This window comes from Prionailurus bengalensis, chromosome X (genome assembly GCF_016509475.1).
Source record: "Prionailurus bengalensis isolate Pbe53 chromosome X, Fcat_Pben_1.1_paternal_pri, whole genome shotgun sequence".
NCBI classification, from domain to species: Eukaryota; Metazoa; Chordata; class Mammalia; order Carnivora; family Felidae; genus Prionailurus; species Prionailurus bengalensis.
This window is the reverse complement of record NC_057361.1, coordinates 36,921,920-36,940,753: the sequence shown is the minus strand read 5'-3', so window position 1 is coordinate 36,940,753 and position 18,834 is coordinate 36,921,920. Positions and strand designations below refer to the sequence as shown.

General features: G+C 40.1%; 1 protein-coding gene across 19 annotated transcripts in view; it reads left to right on the top strand.

Moving 5' to 3' along the window:
* Positions 1-18,834, top strand: part of CASK (calcium/calmodulin dependent serine protein kinase) — a 358,988-nt gene that overhangs the window by 183,163 nt on the left and 156,991 nt on the right. The window lies entirely within an intron of this gene.

Genomic DNA, 18,834 nt, shown 5'->3' with positions numbered 1-18,834 from the left:
GTTAAATTCGTGAGATTTATCATTCTTTGGCTTCTGCCTAGAAAGGTAATTAAAATATTTTAAGGCACATGCAAGCACTACATACTGGCCAAAGGAAAGTTGCAAAAAATATTTTGTGGCCACATTAATAGAAGAATGATTTTTAATTATCACCTTAATTGTACATAAATTGTACATGCTTTTCAAAATGGTGTCTTTTCATGGCTAGATTAAAGCACCTATCTATAATCTAATACTATTGGAATCCTCTCTGCTTGTATTTCACAAGTAAACTTGTGTGGGGGATGGGCTAAATGGGTGATGGTATTTAAGTTTATTATTTTTGAGAGAGAGAGAGAGCACAAGCATGAGTGAGGTGGGGGTGGGGGGCAGAGAGAGAGGATCCCAAGCAGGCTCCACACCATCAGCATGGAGCCTGATGTGGGTGGGGCTTGAATTCACGAACTGTGAGATCATGACCTGAGCCGAAAATCAAGAATAGGATGCTTAATTGTCTGAGCCACCCAGGCACCCCAGGGTGATGGGCTTTAAGGAGGGCACTTGTTATGATGAGCACTGGGTGTTGTATGTAAGTGATGAATCACTGAATTCTACTCCTGAAACCAATATTACACTAATGTTAACTAACTAGAATTTAAATAAAATTTTTGAAGTTAAAAAAAAAAAAAAAGAAGTAAACTTAATTCTACACAAATACTCCGACAAGGTCCTGGATTGAACAGAAGGCAGGTACGGTTGACCAAGGATGGACACCAAAATTTCAGGGTCTTTACCAAAAGGCATCGGTAATTTCTTATTTTAAATGTTTAATGCTAAACTGCCATACTTCAATTTTTTAAAAAATCTTTAAAATTCTATGTCAAAACTGTAGTTGCTACGCTTGTTGGTTAGAGTGCCCTCATGTGTCTTTGTGTATAATTTAGTATCTTGGTTTTTCAAAGAATATGATTTTTTAGAAGATAATTTAATCATAGCATAAATGCAGGCGTGGATTTTGTTTTTTTTTATGTCTCATTTTAATTTTTTTTAAGTTTGTTTATTTTTAGTAAGCTCTACACCCAACATGGGGCTCAAACTCATGACCTTGAGATCAAGAGTCACACGCTCTTCTAACTGAGCCAGACAGGGGCCCCTGTGTCTTACTTTTAAATCTTTCTTGCATCAAATGGTACACACGAAGTGTTGAAGAGTCACACACACACTCTTTTTCATTATTATTTTCATCCTTTATTCCTTTCAGGTGGGAATAACAAGTTATTGGATTCTGGTCAGATAAGAATCATGAGCTATATTCAGAATGTACCACATTTCTGTTTTTATCATCATAGCTTTCTAGGTACCACATTCTCTTTTATAAAAATCTAGAGTGGGGATTCTCAATCTTTTTTTAAATTACATCCTGTCTTGATAAACACAAAAATGTTCCCATGCATCTGCCTTCTGAGATGCCATGCACCACCACCTTATATGCCCACAGCCCCTTAGAGCTATTTCACTCTCTACCCCTCTTCAGAGGCACACTTTTTAATATTTCCATCTTGGATTACAGAAATAGGGAAGGGAGGGCACCTGGGCGCCCGGTTGGTGGAGCTCGCAACTTTTGATGCTTGGGACTGTGAGTTCGAGCTCCACATTGGGTATAGAGATTACTTACAAATAAAATCTTTTTAAAAAAATAGAGTTTTCTTCCAAATACGTTATTATAATTTTTAAATAATTTTTTCAGCTAAGCAATCCCCACGCAAGGGCTTGAAAGCTTGAGGGCTGTACAGTGTCTCTAGGTTCAATACTGAGACCCTTAATTAATGTCTACCACTGTCTATCATTTTATTTCTTTGCAATTTTTATTGAGAAAACAGTCCATATGGTTCAGTGTGAGTTTATATCTGAGTCCAGGACAGCCTAGCAAATTAGAATTGGGTTGCAGGGGTGTCTGGGTGGCTCAGTTGATTAAGCTTCTGAGTTCAGCTCAGGTCATGATCTCACGGTTCGTGGGTTCAAGCCCCACATTGGGCTCTGTGTTAACAGCTCAGAGCCTGGAGCCGGCTTCTTATTCTGTGTGTCTGTCTGTCTCTCTCTCAAAAATAAATAAACATTAAAACAGAAAAAAAGAATCTGGTTGCAGTTAGTGTATTACCAGTTGTAAATATGTAAAGCCTAACCTGTAACTTGACTGATTTAAAAATTAGTCAAATAGAAAGTGAAATAAGCCAGTTTATTTCCTAAGAAAAATTTATTTGATCCAAGTAGATTTTTATGTGAGAAATGAAGCTTCCTTTTGTAATGATATTAAAAAAGAACCCTACCCCCAGCCATGTGCAGATAATGCACTATATATTAAAATCCAAAAAGGTAATAGTTCTTCTGTATTCCCTTTTTGCAAACTAAACCGCCTCATACGGCGTCTGCTGCTATCTATTACTGTTGCCTTTGCTTTTCTATTTCACACTTAGCAAACACTTCCAAACAGAAAGGAGGTAAAAAGACCGTAATGATCAGTTTTCAAAATGTAAACATTTTAGTCCTATTAGAGTTTTTGTAGAGTAAACTTTTAAGCTAGAAGTTAAGTGATCAGTCTTACCTGTATGAGTCGTTTACACCAGCCCAGGCTCTGCTGTTCAGGACAGGGATGCTAAATTCCAGACTGAAAATTCTCTGACCACCCGGTATCTTTCAAGTCTAGTCAGTGTGAATAGATTCTTGCATGACACATACTATAGTAGGGGGAAAAAAAGGAAATTAAACAGTATTGAAGAAATTCAATAGTTAGGGTAAATGTAGCAACTACCTCTGAAAAAAACCTCATTTCTCTATTTCTGTAGTGGGAGGAAGTTTGGTGGACAATATATATATTGTACTTCCTTATGATTATTTCGTGAACCAGTTTTACCTCAAGTAGCTTTATTAGCATGCTTGGCTGATGTTAATTAAGTTCAAAGGTTTAGTCCCCCATAGCTAGTTTTATACATCACAGTGGTAGAAGGAACCGCTTCATAATAACCCAAGAAAATACTGGTACAAACCTGTCTGTAAAATCTCCTGCGGATGGTTCATTTGCAATTCATCTTTACCAAGAATAAAGGGAAAGAAAACCCAGACTTTTCTTACCCGTAGCAGCTTACTAGAATCAAATTATCATATAACCAGAACAGAACTTCATGATCATCTTTGGGAAAAATCCTTTGTTTTAAGGATAAAGAGTTGAGGGTGGGAGCAGTGCACTGTGAGTACAGACTGCACCCAGGGGTTTGGATCCCAGCTTGGTTACCAAGTGAACCTCTCCATTGTACTTTGAATTGCCCCGTGTGGTCCTCCATTCAGATTCAAAGTAGTATACATTGTTTGGAGCATTTCTTAATGGATTTGGAGAATCCTGGAAAGTGCCAGAATCCGAAGACCAAATATTCCTTGGATAAAATGAGTAGTTCTATTATGATGTAAAGAATGGTGAAACCAGTTTTATAAAGAAGATGGTTATTAATGAGTCTGTGGACTAGTATCTAAATGCAAGCTAAGTGCGCACCAGACTTGCATCACACATTTACCCTTCCTTGTGTCAATGAAACCACTGGGAGTCTGAGAATGGGAACAGAAATGTAATTTCGTCAAGCCTGAGCACTTCAGTTATCGGTAAATCTTCACTCAGAATTAATAGAAGTACCTTGCCATTTCTCATAACCCCCAATGCATATCTTATTTCATGTTGATTGCACAAATCCTCCCTAATGTTTGCAAATTGTGCTCTCTAAAACAAAAGTGAGAACTACCTGAGTGGATTTTGTCCTGCTGCTGTTCTTTGTAATGCTTGCCCTCACTTCATTACGAACAGTGACTCATCCAGAATTATATGGCCATTGATTGCACAGTAATTTGGACTCTGGAATTCCTATCATTTTTACTTCAACAACTTTTCATGTTCCAGGAAGGAATTACTTAGAACAACAAAAAAAAGTTTGAAGTAATTTAGAGAAGAAAGAATGGAAGTGGAATGCTGTGTTTATAAGCAATTGAGAGAGAATTTTAATATTACCACTTTGAGGCTTAAGCACCTTTAGTCCAAGAAAAAGAAAATGTCCTTGCTCTCCACAGCCTTTCCTTCATTGTCCCCAAACTCAGTAAATGGTACCATCACCTCCTCAGTTATTCAAGCGAAAAACCTAGGAATCATCCTCGATTCCCCTCTTTCCTTCACATCTCACATCCAGTCAATTCCTATAGCTTCCACTACCATCACCAGTATTAGCCACATCGCATGAAAGCTTATTATGTGCCAGGCATTCTGGTCTGTGTTTTACATATTGTATTCAATCTTCACAATACCCTGTGAAATAAGTAGTATGAAATATATTTAATTTAAAGGTGAGGAAAACAACCTCAGAAAAGGTCACATAAGTTGCATGACATCACGTAGCCATCTGTCCTCACTACTTGGTGGCTGGCTTTTACACACACACACACACACACACACACACACACACACACATACACACACACACCCAGCCAAGTGATTGGAGAAAAGAAGACCATAGATGCAATGTCTTTTTTTTTTTAATCTATCTCTGAAATCAACATTGTCACTTCTGCAGTATTATGTTGGTCCCACAGAGCCAGCAGTGATTCAGTGTGAAGAGGTAATTAGCAGGAGGTGATGATCATTGGGAGCCATCTTGGAAGCTGGCTACCACAGGATGTCAGTCAACCATTGGACCAGGGAAGAGTCAACTTATTAAAATAATTGTCAGGCAACTGATCATTTATTGAGCAAGAATGCCTGGATGGATGTACGTTTTGCCATTTCTTCCTGTCTTGATTTTTAGTGCTCTGTATTAAACAGCGCATTTCATTTAATGAATATTGATTGGAGTTCCTACTTCGTTTCTAGTGGTGTGTGGAAATTCAAGAGTGATTGTGAACAAGCAAGCCAAGAATTCAGATTAATATGTGATGTGTGATACAGACTTTAAATGCTCTACAAATTAGCAAAAGGAGAAAACAATGAATCATAATGGTTCTGAAAGGCCAGAGGAACTAGAAGGAAAGAGAACATGTACTAAGCAACATTTCTGTGTTAGGTACTGGGCAGAGTAGTTTACATAGGAGAGCTCTAGCAATGAGTGGCAGAGGTCCCATTTTATATGTGAGGAAACTGGGTCTCAAAGAGGTAAATAATATGTTAAATAGCATGCCCAAGGTGACACAACTAGTAAATTAACTTGAAAGCACGTGACTTTTTTTTTTTTTTCTCCAATCTCATCCTTTGCCTTAGAAAGCAGGAATTACTGGTCTGTCTTGGGGGTCAGTTGTACCTGGTATTACTTATGGGTAAGTAAACTGAGGTCAAGTTTTGAATACTTTCTAAAGATATTTTTTTATGTTTGTTTGTTTATTTTGAAGGTTGGGAGGACAGGGGCAGAGAGAGAATCCCAAACAGGCTCCACACTGTCAGCATGGAGCCCAACGCCAGGTTGGAACTCACGAAGCATGAGGTCATGACCTGAGCCGAAATCAAGAGTCAGACCCTTGGGGCGCCTGGGTGGCTCAGTCGGTTAAGCGTCTGACTTCAGCCCGGGTCATGATCTCACGGTTCGTGGGTTTGAGCCCCACTTCAGGTTCTGTGCTGACAGGTTGGAGCCTGGAGCCTGCTTTAGATTGTGTGTGTGTGTGTGTGTGTGTGTCTCCGCCCCTCCCCCAGTTGTGCTCTCTCAAAAATAAATAAATAACATTAAAAAAAAAAAAAAAAAACAAGAGTTGGACACTTAACCACCTGAGCCACCCAGCCACCCCACAGTTTTGAACACTTTTAACTTTGTTCAGACAGGGTTTCCTATTCTAGGCTCTAAGGTAGCAGAATTGACTATGGAAGAAATCAAGTCCTATTTTTTAGTCTTTGCAAACTTTGGACTTCAAGCTAATTTTTAGCCATTAATAACAGTATAAATTCTTTTTGATGTGATTTTGAATTCCTTAATGGATACATAAGGACTTTTAAAATTTCTGCTCTTCTGAGAAATACTGCAATTGGTAGGAAAACGTAAATATTAGAGAATACTAAATTCACAAAAACATGACTTGTCAGGCAGAAATTTCAGGGATTACAAGTGCTCTGTAAAAGTGGCCCCTTGGACTTTTCTCATTCAGGCCACCAGGAGTTTTCTTTGGTTCTCATTCATCTTTCCCATTCATCCCTCTTCAAAGTTGTGCTTCTGTACTCCAAGTGCAAATACTCTTGTCCAGCACTTCTAATCACTTCCTACATCATTTGCCAAACCCTGATCTCCTAGATGTTGTGCTCTGACCCTCATGATTTACTTCTTGAGGTATTAGAGTAGTTCCCCCAGAATGTAAGCCCTGCCTTGTGCTAAGTTTCCTGCTTTCGACATATTTGTGTATCAAGTGAATGTTTCACCCCAGAATTCGTGTGGAGAGTCGTTCGGCAAGAATGGTTCAGAGGGCAAGCATGTGGTAATTGATTTTGACAACCCATGGTGAGCTATATAAAGCAACGGTGCATGAGACTTTTCCAGACTCACATGGATTAGAGGGATCAGGATTAGGGTCCCTTACCAATTCCCCTCAGAGCCAGAACCCAGAGGACACCAGACAGCTCACTCATACCTGAACCTCTGTGTTTCAGCCAGACACTTATTTTAGGTTAGGGTCTAAACTGGCTTTAGTTAGCCTTTTTTGAGTACTCTTTCTGGCATCAGGAGTTCAAGCAACAGGAGGCTGGTGTGCAGGAAGAGAAGGTAGGCCTAACTTACGTAGTCTGTGTTAGAACATCATGTTCAAAAGATAAGTAGTTCTCCCAAAGGGGGGCGGTGGAAGCCTCTTATCCAGTTCAGTGCACACCCAAGCCAGTGGTTACCTTTAGGAGGAGTGCAGCACAGACCTGTTACTCAAAGCTGTGGTTTGTTCAAGGTTTGCTGAGCCCCCTGCTCCCTTCAGGATGTGGTGTCTGGCCACAGCCGCATCTCCAGGGTGCTGTTCGCCGGCCCCCACTGCTACAGCGAGCAGCTGTTCTTGCGGCCGGCCCACCCTTAATCATGGTGTAAAGAGCCTCTACTTTGAGGAGCTGATTTCTCAGCAAATTGTGGGAGTATTTCCCTCAAAACAACTTTAAAAACAGCAGAAATTACGGTCCGGAGTTGGGAAGTTGATAACCGCACAGAAAAGTGATGAGCTTTGTAAGAAGGGTCCAATGACAAAACATAAATGGACCTACTAATCAAAGGTTCATTATATTTGGCTTTTGCCTTTTCACATAGGTTTGCATGCAGTGGCTAGACATGGTCTTCTAGAAAGGCACACCACGGAAACACTGTAGCAGTCTCGGTGGCAGTCCTAAGAATTAGACCTAGGGGCGCCTGGGTGGCGCAGTCGGTTAAGCATCTGACTTCAGCTCAGGTCATGATCTCACAGTTTGTGAGTTCAAGCGCCGCATCGGGCTCTGTGCTGACAGTCTGAAGCCTGTTTCAGATTCTGTGTCTCCCCCTCTCTCTCTGCCCCTCCCTTGCTTGCACTCTGTTCTTTCTCTCTCTCTTTCTCTCTCTCTCAAAAATAAATAAAAACATTAAAAAATTAGAAAAAAAAAAAAAGGAATGACCTCAGAGGTGGCAATCGGAAAGTAGATGGCAAATCAGGTTCAGGGAAGGGAAGAAACTTCAGCATCAGATAAGATGAGGCAAAAAGTATTTTTGAGGGCAGTCACATTTTGAATTTCAACATCTTTGAGTGACTTAAGGTTAATTCACATGCTTCTGAGCCTGCCGTACTTTTTTTTTTTTTAAGGCTCTTTGAAAAGCCAAAAGTAGATAGAAAAATTCCTGAAAAGGAAACATTTGATGATAGAATTCTAAAAATAATTTAGGCCATCAGATTGCCGCAGGTACAAAACACATACCCACACCTACGCCCTGGGAAACAGTAACTTGTATTGCAGGGAGATTTGGGGAATTAAAAAGGCAGAACTCTCACCACTGTCCCTTTCTTCCCAAGACCAGGGTTTCCTGGCCACTTTATTACCAATCATTTCTTCTGAATTTCTAGATACAGTTGTCTTGAAGTGAAGTCCCCTGCTCCCCATCACTTCTTGTCCTTATTCAAGGGGCAAGAAGAGAGATGTGAGGGGAAGGCAAGGTATAGTTGGGCACCTGAGGTCTTACTTCCAGAAAACCTACAGTAATAAATGGCAGCCACCAAAGTGCTTTTTATATATATTCATTCAATTGTTAAAATATCTCTGAGATAGATACTATTCTTACTACCATTTTCTAGATGAGGAGATTTAGGCCCATAGAAGATAAATAACTTCCTGATATTAATATAACAGCTATAGCGTAGGGCTTCGATTTGGACGCAGGCAGTGTGACTTCAGAGCCCATATTCTTAGCTGCCACCAGAATCTGGTTTATTGTCTTCGATAAGGTGACCAGGTATCCCCAGTGACCCAAAAACGTGTTGCACTTGTATATCTGTTTGCAGTTTTCAATCTGGAAATTTATTAACTCCTGCCAACTCCCCCTTGTAAAGATACGTTTTCCCCCTTTGTAATAGGTAAGTAATCTGAAGGTCATATTTTGAGCCTCTGTGAATGTATTGTTTCCCTTTCACTTAGTTGATTTTAGCATTCACTGATGATCCTCGCCCAAATCAGTTCTTACATTGATGAATGCATCTCGATAATATTTTGATGGACGCAGATATATTAGACTTGAAGTAGTCATTTCAAGGCATCACTCTAAACAAGTCTTGGTGTTGAGATAATTCTCCAACTGTGCTATGTGTTGGCATAGCTTCTGATATTACCATGTTTTCTCTTCTTCCCTGTCCTCCATCAAAAACCAGCCTAAAATGTATTGTTTTAGTAAACCAACAAATAGAGTGTTGAAGCCGGGAAACATAAGTTCTCTTGAGTGCCATACCTCCAGAAATACCAGTAGTGAAAATTGGAAAAACAAACAAACAAAAAACACAAGGTTAAATGTTCATGCACAAGTGTGTAACTCATTTCTTTGGCAGTGCTTTGGCCAGCAGAGGGCAATGTATTACCAGCCCTAGTTAAACCTCTCTTGTAATTAAAGGCTGAAACATGAGCTGCCCATATTGCTCTATTTTCCAGCTAGAAATGTAAAACAATTTAAAAGTTTAGTTTTTTTAAGTTCTAACAACATGATAAACTTCAAACTTTGACTAGCTGAACAGCACTTTAAATGTGATAGAGTATAAGTAATTGTATGGACAGAGATTTCTGTCCTTAAGATGAAAACCCATTACCACTCATCTGCCTTTAATAGGGTACATCCTGTGAGGACTTTTTGGTTTTGTAGCAGTGATTATCACAAGAGTCACCTTTGTAGAACATTCACAACTACAATTATTCTGGTAGTAAAAAGAGTCTGACATTTTAGTATGTGAAAGTTGTAATCATCTGGTTTTATTTAGCTTTTTTTTTTTCTTAATCCTAGCAACTCATGGACATAGTTTTAAAAGTTAAAAAATATTGAAATGCTAGGTGCGTGGGTGGTTCTACTGTCCACTGACAGTGCAGAGCCTGCTTGGCATTCTCTCTCTCCCTTTCTCTCTGCCCCTCCCTCACTTGCTGCCTCTCTCTCTCTTTCTCTCAAAATAAATAAACTTAAGAAAATAAAAATAAGGACTACTGAAAGGCTTATAATGAAAACATGTCTATTAATAAATGTAACTTAAAGCATATGTCACCTAATGAAGAAGGCATAGGTGAAGTAACTGTCCTCCTCTCCTGTAGTCCTTCCTCCCGTGGGCTTAACAAACTCTGCAGATCTTTTCATCTAAGACACCCCCTAACCAGGTGGCTTGCTTTTCAGTTCTCTACATCAGGGGGTACATATGCTTGTTGGTATGTCTGAGGACACATGGTTTGTTACTAAATCTTCAGTAACCTCCCCAGCCTACAGTAGTTTGGAAAATAGCTATCTCTGTCTTCGTCACGGACACAGCTTTCAAGTAAAATAACTCAAGGCATTGCCTCTTTTGTTAACGAAATTACTTACTGTATCTATTGTCACCTCATTAGAAACAGGACAGATACTTTTCTATTTCTATTTTATATGCACCATGTCTTCATTGCTGCATACCAAGCCACCCCCAGACTTGACAGCTTATGACAACCATAAGTTCCCTCTTCAGTTCTGCAATTTGTTCTGGGCTCAGCTGGGCAGTTCTTCCGTCAGTCTCACCTGGGGTCATTCCTGTAGTTCTGTAGCCTCTTAGTCATTTGAGACTGGATGGTCCACGATGACGTCACTCACGTGTCCAGAGCCTCAGCTGGGATGGCCGTGCACACTGAGCATCTCTCTCTGTGTGATCTTTCCACTGGGTTTATTTATAATGTGATGGTCTCAGGCTTCCAAGAGGACAAAACTAGACGCTGCAAGGCATCTTAAGGTTTTGCTCAGATGCCCTACAACATCCACCACATTTTATTGGTCAAAGCAAGTCACAATAGCTTCAAGAGGTGGGCAAAGACTCCACCTGTAAATGGGAGGAGCTGCAGGGAATTTTAATCTACTGTTTTTAAGCTACTGCATTTTTTTAAATGTGCTTGCTATGGTAACGTTTTGTCTTGATTTTTGTATTTTTTCCCCAAAAGTGTGTTTGCGTTGGCTCTTTCTCTGGGGATTAATACATTATTACCTCAGAGTCCATGGTTTCTTGGGCAATATTTCAAAAAGAAAAGTTGAGTTTACTTTGCAAAGAGGGTGCCCGCTGTGTCCCACTTTGGTCTTGGAGCTGTCATTTTGTTTTGATTGTTTCTTATATTGAAAAGTACATCAAAAGTATCATGAATCCATGCTGTTTCTTGTGTACTTCTTATCCCTTTCCTGATTCCAGAATATTAATCCAGCTTTTCAGTAAAACTAAAATAAAAGCCCATTCTCACTAGTGTGATCCTGAAAGCTGGATAAATTCATCACCCTTTCCAATACCTAAGCCCAAAAGGGTGTGGAAAGATGGATAAGTGTAACTCTCCCCTATGGTAGCTTCCTCCCACCCTGCGACCCCACCGCCCCACCCACCTACCATACTGGGTTGTAGTCGCTACTTATGGAAACTGTCAGACCAGGAGACCCACATTTAGTTACTTAGCTGATTCCTCTCACTCATTGCCCCATATATTTGGAACCGTGTAATCAGGCCCCATAGGAGCTGACCCTGTGTGTTCCAGTGTTTTTCAAGACTCGCTGGCCACAAAGGGGAACTGAATATGAACATGCATGCAAACCTCATCAGTTCCCTTTGCAACCAGCTGAAAGTTGTTTTTGATATAGAGGAAACAATGTTTTTCTTTTGAGTACCAAACAATTTCCACGCAGACCTGAAGCATTTCTGCTTCTGTGACAGATCAGGGAACACACAAAAAAGAAGACGGCACTAAGTTGTGAGGAAGGTAGTTTAAAGACAAAGTAGGAAAACAGAGCAAAAACTGAATTGAGGAAGAGAAAGAGGTGCTGCCGTATGCAGGAAAGGAACAAAGCAGAGGTGGGGGATTGGGGTACTAGAAAGTCTTAGAGAACACGAGAAGAGGCAGGAACTGTAGAAAGGAAATGTCTATAACAGGAAAGGGGCTAGAGTAGCATTGCCAGCAGTATTAACAGAAGTCATTAAAATCTTTTGGTCCAGAAGTTTGCCATTAGATAAAATTTGAAAATATAACTGATTAGAGTGATTATCATTCCCACCCAAGTTCATGCTAGGAAGGCACGTAGGTTTATAGGAAAGATGCCTTGTCCCCACTTCAGAATGCAGTGTGGTAACCTGTTGGGCCACTCGGATTACCAAACAAAACCAAGGGTCAATAAGAAAGCAGAGAAACCTAAGCACGTAACATAAAGGTCTCTTAAAAACTGAGAACAAACTGAGGCTTGTTGGGGGGTGGGAGGGAGGGGAGGGTGAGTGATGGGCATTGAAGAGGGCATCTTTTGGGGTGAGCACTGGGTGTTGTATGGAAACCAATTTGACAATAAATTTCATATATTGAAAAAAAAAGGTCTCAAAGTTCCTAGAATACACCAACTCACTTTAAACAGTTTATCTAGGGGCGCCTGGGTGGCGCAGTCGGTTAATTGTCCGACTTCAGCCAGGTCACGATCTCGCGGTCCGGGAGTTCGAGCCCCGCGTCGGGCTCTGGGCTGATGGCTCAGAGCCTGGAGCCTGTTTCCGATTCTGTGTCTCCCTCTCTCTCTCTGCCGCTCCCCCGTTCATGCTCTGTCTCTCTCTGTCCCAAAAATAAATAAACATTGAAAAAAAATTAAAAAAAAAACACATTAAACAGTTTATCTAGCAATAGAAATGCCTACTACGTGCTGAGCAAGAAACCTAGGTCAAATTCACGACAAAAGAAGATTGAGGGAAACTGCTTGGGGAGCATTGACCGTACATCAAGCAGCCTCCCGACCCTCCCCTGCCTCCCCGCCCGACAACATGCACACATCTGAGTAGCCCCAACGACGTTACTGTAGTGGCACATGTGGCACAGCTAGATCGCAGGTGGCCCCTGCTTGCCACGCAGGCAGTTAATGTTCTGTAAGACCCAAAACTTCTATTAAAGGGATCTAGGGATGCCTGGGTGGCTTAGTTGGTTAAGCGCCGACTTCGGCTCAGGTCATGATCTCGCGGTTTGTGAGTTCAAGCCCCACGTTGGGCTCGGTGCTGACAGCTCGGAGCCTGGAGCCTGCTTCCGATTCTGCGTCTCTCTCTCTCTCTCTCTCTCTCTCTCTCTCTCTCTCTCTCTCTCTTAAAATAAATAACATTAAAAATTTTGTTTTAAATAAGGGGATCTGAAAAACATCTAATCCAAACTTCATTAAATACTTTAAATTCTCTGCTACCTTCCCAGCCTGCTGGGGATCCAAACTATATTGAAACACTTTTAACAAATAACTCACTGGCTTTCTATTCTTTGTGAGATCTGTAATTATTAGAAAACCCTGTTTTACAATCTGGAGAAACACGCTGCTTACAAATCCCATCCTTTGCTAATCCTATTTCAGCTTGCTCCCTGAAGCTACACACACATGTTGTTGCTCTAATATCTTTCCTTTAGTCTTCTGCTTTAAGGCAACATAATCTCATTCGTTCACCTGGTTTTCTGGGATCCTGCAAGGTGCCCTCACTGTCCTCTTCTATTTGTTCAACATTCAGAGTATGGTTCTGACTAGCGCAATACCAGTCTGTCGCCACTCTTGTCCTGGACATTGCTGTTATTAATGAAATCTGAAGTTAAATGATTACCCTTTGTGAGTTTCTTCCCCCCACCTCATTTGATCCAGATCAGCTTCCACTGTATACCTTCCGAGTTATGATGTTCACCTTCAGCTTCTGGCCATTTGAGTATTTGGATGACATATTGAATGTTTCCTCCTGACCAGGTAGATTTATTAACTCACTCAGTCCTCATAACAACACTATGAGTTAGGTACTCCTTGTTTTCTCAGTAGAAGAAAGAGAGTTTGCCCAAGGTTGCATAGTAAGTGGTGGAGCCAGAAATTGAACTAGGGCAGTCTGGCTGCAACAGCCAACTTTCTAACCTGGCTGTTACAGTGACTCTCGGTTCTATTATATATTACTGTTTAATGTCACTGGGCCAAGAAGACCTATTGGATCCAGCCCCACCATCATCCCTGCCAGGGCCTTACTGATGGGATGATGATACTGCTCCATTGTTCAAGACTCTTCTCTGGGACTCTGTTTGGATGGTCAGAACCAACATCTTCTATGTTAATACATTTAAAGGTCACTCCCTGGCCTAGGAGACTTTCTAGGCTTTCAAATCATTTGCATATCTATGCTCAGATGTTTGCATTTTGTAGTTTAACTCTCAGAAAAGATTTCTGTGTTCTCAGGGTGCCTCATTTGGACTCTGTTTATGACTGTAATGCCAGGCTAATTATAATTTCCTCTGCAAATTCCTTAGCATGGTTTTTGAGAGATGTATATCAAAGGGCCAGGGTTCATCTAGATTTTTTATTAGCAGGTTTCTTTAAAGCAAAAGAGAAAAACATCTTAGCTTTGTGATGTCTGGCAAAAGAAACCATAAACAAAGGACAAGGTAAGGCCCATGCAGATACAAGTGATTTACAACCCACGTAAACAACAAAAGATTAGTATCCAGAATATGTAAAGAGGTATTTCAACAATTTGAAAGAAAAGAGTAAAAGATAAGCAACTAACTAAGGGGTAAAAGGGGAGAGGCATAGACATGAACCAGGCCATTTACCCAAGAAGAAACCTGAATGGGGGTAAGGGGGAAGCATGAGATGATGTTCCATTTCATTTGTAATCAGGCAAGCACGAGTTAAAACCACAGGGAGATACCATTCACACCTACCAGACGGACAAAAGTTAGTAAATCTGACAAAACTAAGTATTGGGAAACTCCTATCTTGCTAGTGGTGGGAGAGGTATACAAATTGGTAAAATACCTTTGGAGAGCAGTTTGTCACAACAGAGATAAATTGAGGATGTGTATACCCTTACAACCAAGCATTTTTTTTTTTTTTAATTTTTTTTAACGTTTATTTTTGAGACACAGAGAGACAGAGCATGAACGGGGGAGGGGCAGAGAGAGAGGCAGACGCAGAATCGGAAGCAGGCTCCAGGCTCTGAGCCATCAGCCCAGAGCCCGACGTGGGGCTCGAACCCACGGACCGTGAGATCATGACCTGAGCTGAAGTCGGACACTTAACCGACTGAGCCACCCAGGCGCCCCACAACCAAGCATTTCTACTTCTAGGTGTGAACCATAGAGAAATTCCACACTTGTGCACAGAGCATATAAAAGACTTCACTTAACCCTGGTTTCTCATAGCGAAAAAAGTGGAAACCACCTAAGGTTGTTAGGTAAAATGGAGAATTGAACTGAACTATTGTTTGTTCCCACAGTAAAAGACTGTGTATCAGTGAAATGAATAAATGAGGCCTACATGTATCAACATAAACATAAATTGAGTGAAAACGTTACAAAGAGATGTAGTGATAACATACTATTTGTATAAAGTTTAATAACAAATCTAATGCTTATTGTTATACATGCCTATGTGACAAAAGTATAGAGATACACATCAGAATGATACGTTGTAACTTCAGGAAAGAGGCTACCTCAAGATGAGCTTTAGTGAAGCTAGCTTTTGGGGTTATGTATGGGTACAAGAGAACAGTTAAGAAATAGGACAAGTGTCAACATCTGTTAAATTTGGGTGATGGCTGCTTGCTGCTTGTTATGTTTTTTTGTATGTTTGAAATGTTTTAGAACTAAAAAAAAAAAAAAAAAGATACATGGAATGATCAAGCCAGAATATAACCATAGCACTTAACTGTTAATCCTGAAATAATTGTATGACTTACTAAAGCAAAAAGAGATTCTATGCATCAGCCACACCTGTATTCAAAACACAATTAGAAACCTTTATCCAGGATGTTTGGGTGGCTCAGTCGGGTAAGTGGCCGACTCTTGATCTCAGCTCAGGTCTTGATCTCAAGGTCATGAGTTCAAACCCTGTTTTGGGTTCCGTGCTGGGCATGAAGCCTACTTAAAAAACAAAACAAAAAACATTTTTCAAATCTCATGTCATGATAGTTCTTCATGCACTCTTAAGCAGAAGCAAAATTAGTAAGGGTGAGATGGTCTAAAATTTGATTATTTTCCCCAAACTTTATGCTTTTTTACTAGATTATTGTCCATGTTTCAGGCAGAGCTTTCACAGAGTGTGCAAATGTGCCATAGCTAGAAAACCAGTCTTTAAGATTTTGACTTTTGACATCACACAGTTCTGATGAGTGATAAACAGAATTATTTGCCCCAAATACATGTTGCCAGTTTATGGTTGGTTTGTTTTTTTAAGACATCTCAGTAGTTAGCCATTGTGCTTGGGCAGAATGAAATGAAAACAAAAAGCATTGTCTTAGCAGAGACCATGTCTATGGAGTAGAAGTCTACTAACTAACATCCCGTCATATGTCAAAGACCGTTTTACTTACATGACTGCGGTAGAGATAAGATGATAATGTGTGTCCAGCACTTAGCATAGTAGAGGGCACATAAACATGTCTTACTTTGCTTCTCATTTTCTTGCATGTGAACTTGAGAGGGGGGAAATAAGAGGCATCGCAGAAGTTTAGGACAAACCTAGCACTTCCTTTCCAGCTCTGAATCTGTTGTTACCACCAGCCAGCCAGCCCCCTCATATCTTCATCTGCAAACCAGACTGCGTTGAGGCACTGCAACAGCCATTTACTGGTGTGTGTTCTCAACTGGGCCATGTAGCCATGAAAAAAGACATTGCATCATCCAACGTGAGAGTGTGCCTTCGTTTCTATCTCAGTTGATAGTTCAGGGTACATTCTGAGTTTTGAATGCTTTCTTCTGATCAAAAATAGAAGTTTCTTTGCAAGTTATGTTGTCTGTTGGTGCCTGACATAAGAGGCTCTCCTAAGTAGATGTCATCATCTGTTGTGAGTATTTCTCCCACTTTGTGCTTTTGCTTTTATATTAGTTTGTGGGGTTTGATCAAAAAAATAGTAAGTGTGCATTTTCCCTATAGTTATTTCTCATTTTGTTAATAGAAGGTTCTTTCCCATCCACAGATGAGTTAGTCACTTACATATTTTTAAATCTTTTATTGATTTCATTATTTACATCTGACAGTCTAATCCACTTACAGTTTTTGGTGTGGAATGAGGCGAGGCTGTAAACTGACTTTTGATTTTAAATAAGCACAGCACTATTTATTAACCCATTCCTTCCTTCCCCTGTGCCCTTCGTGATGTTTCCTTTATTTGCAGTGGTTCTCCCTGAGGGAGGAAAGTGTATCACAGTCACTCAGGAAGCTTTTCAGAAATCCTCTTAACCCCACTTTGGACGATTCTAGCGCATCTTGAATACCAGAATCTTTGGCCGCCCTCTGATTATCCCTGCCCCTTCTCTTGTGAGAGCCATTAATTATGTCATATAATCTACTCCTGTATCATCAAGGGTCTGCTTAGAGATGTGGATTCTGTTCCACTGATAAGCGTACCCTTGGACCTGCTGCACAGTGCTCTTCTTATTGAACGACATGAATGCATTTTAATATCTGGCCAAATAAGTTTCCATTCATATTTCAAAAACCTAAAAAATAGCCTGTTAACATGTTTCTGCAAAATCCAGGTTGCCTTTGGAAAGAACTCTATTTCATGTTGTTTTGCTCTTGCGGGTAACTTTCAGTAAGGCTTTGCTTCACAGAGTTGCAATTATCTTAGTTCTACTTTTATATCAGCAGGACTGAAGAATCCATTTTAAAAGAAGTTGAAAATAAAGCCTTCTGTACTTGAACAAAATTTCCTTTTTCTGTTGACCTGATCTTAGAAATTCAACCATCATCAAACCCAGCTCTGCACGGAATACTTTTCCAAAATGAATAGCAACACTCCGCATTTAGGCTTCAGTGTGGCAGCCAGGCAGTTAAGTTTGCCCTTGTTTAGTTTTGCATATGTGAGATGCTATTTAGAAACTTGTTCTGAATATCTTTTGCAAGGTGAGGATATGTATATACCTCAGAATTTCCTTTTTCTGTATGCTTCTAGAGCTAAACCTTGGGTTGGGGGAGGTAGGGACAAATGCTTCCTGCTTGCAAACACTAATGCTCAGTAAGAAATAAAAGATTATATATAATAAATAGCCTTAAATTTGGTAAGCCAGTAGCATGTTTTTCTAAAAATTTACAAACATTCTCAGGATTCAGTTTACTATAAGGCATATTATTAGTGAAACTTCTATCAATAAACAAAATCTGTTATAAGCTTATGCACAGATTGACTTTTATCAAAATTTATTTTACTGAAAATATTATACCACAAATTAATTCAGTGTTGTAATTTTTCATTTTTTTTAAGAATGCCATTGTACAGGACTTTGTATAGGGATCATCTCATTTAATATAAATAATGAGACAGCTTCTAGAACTATGAGTGTATTTATATTTTTTTTAATGTTCATAAAACTAATAGTAATGTGATTTAAGCATCCAAACTGTATGTTTACAATAGAGGCATGAAGGGGTATAAAATGCTTACTAGTAATGTAAAAGAAAATTTTTTTAACTTTGAGAACATGAGGGGAAATTCATACTGTCATATTTTAAAACCATACAAACAGAAATGTTGAATTTTAGTTTGGTGGTATTTGCTAATAATGTCAGAGCCAAGTAATACAAGTTTTTTCTGAGCTAATTTTTCTGCAAATTTCAATTTTCTCAAATGTTTCTTGTTTCTTAAATATAATTCCACTTTGACCTGTTCTTTATTCAATCAGTTGTGTGTACTTACCGAAATATGGCTGTGCACTAATTGTATACAAGGCAAATCCCATTAAAACTTATTCAACCCATGAGGCGGGCACCTGGGTGGCTCAGTAAGTTAAGCCTCCAGCTTCAGCTCAGGTCATGATCTCATGGTTTGTGAGTTCAAGCCCCACGTCAGCCTCTGTGCTGACAGCTTGGAGCCTAGAGCCTGCTTCTGTTTCTGTATCTCCCCTCTCTCTGTCCCTCCCTCCCTCTCCCTCCCCCTTCCTCTCTCTCTCTCTCTCTCTCTCTCTCTCTCTCTCTCTCTCTCTCTCAAATAACATTAAAAAAAAATTATATTCGGGCACCTGGGTGGCTCAGTTGGTTGAGCATCCAACTTCGGCTCAGGTCATGATCTCACGGTTTGTGAGTTCGAGCCCTGTGTCGGGCTCTGCTGACAGCTCAGAGCCGGGAGCCTGCTTTGGATTCTTTGTCTCCCTCTGTCTCTGCCTCTTCCCCACTCACACGTTGTGTCTCTTTC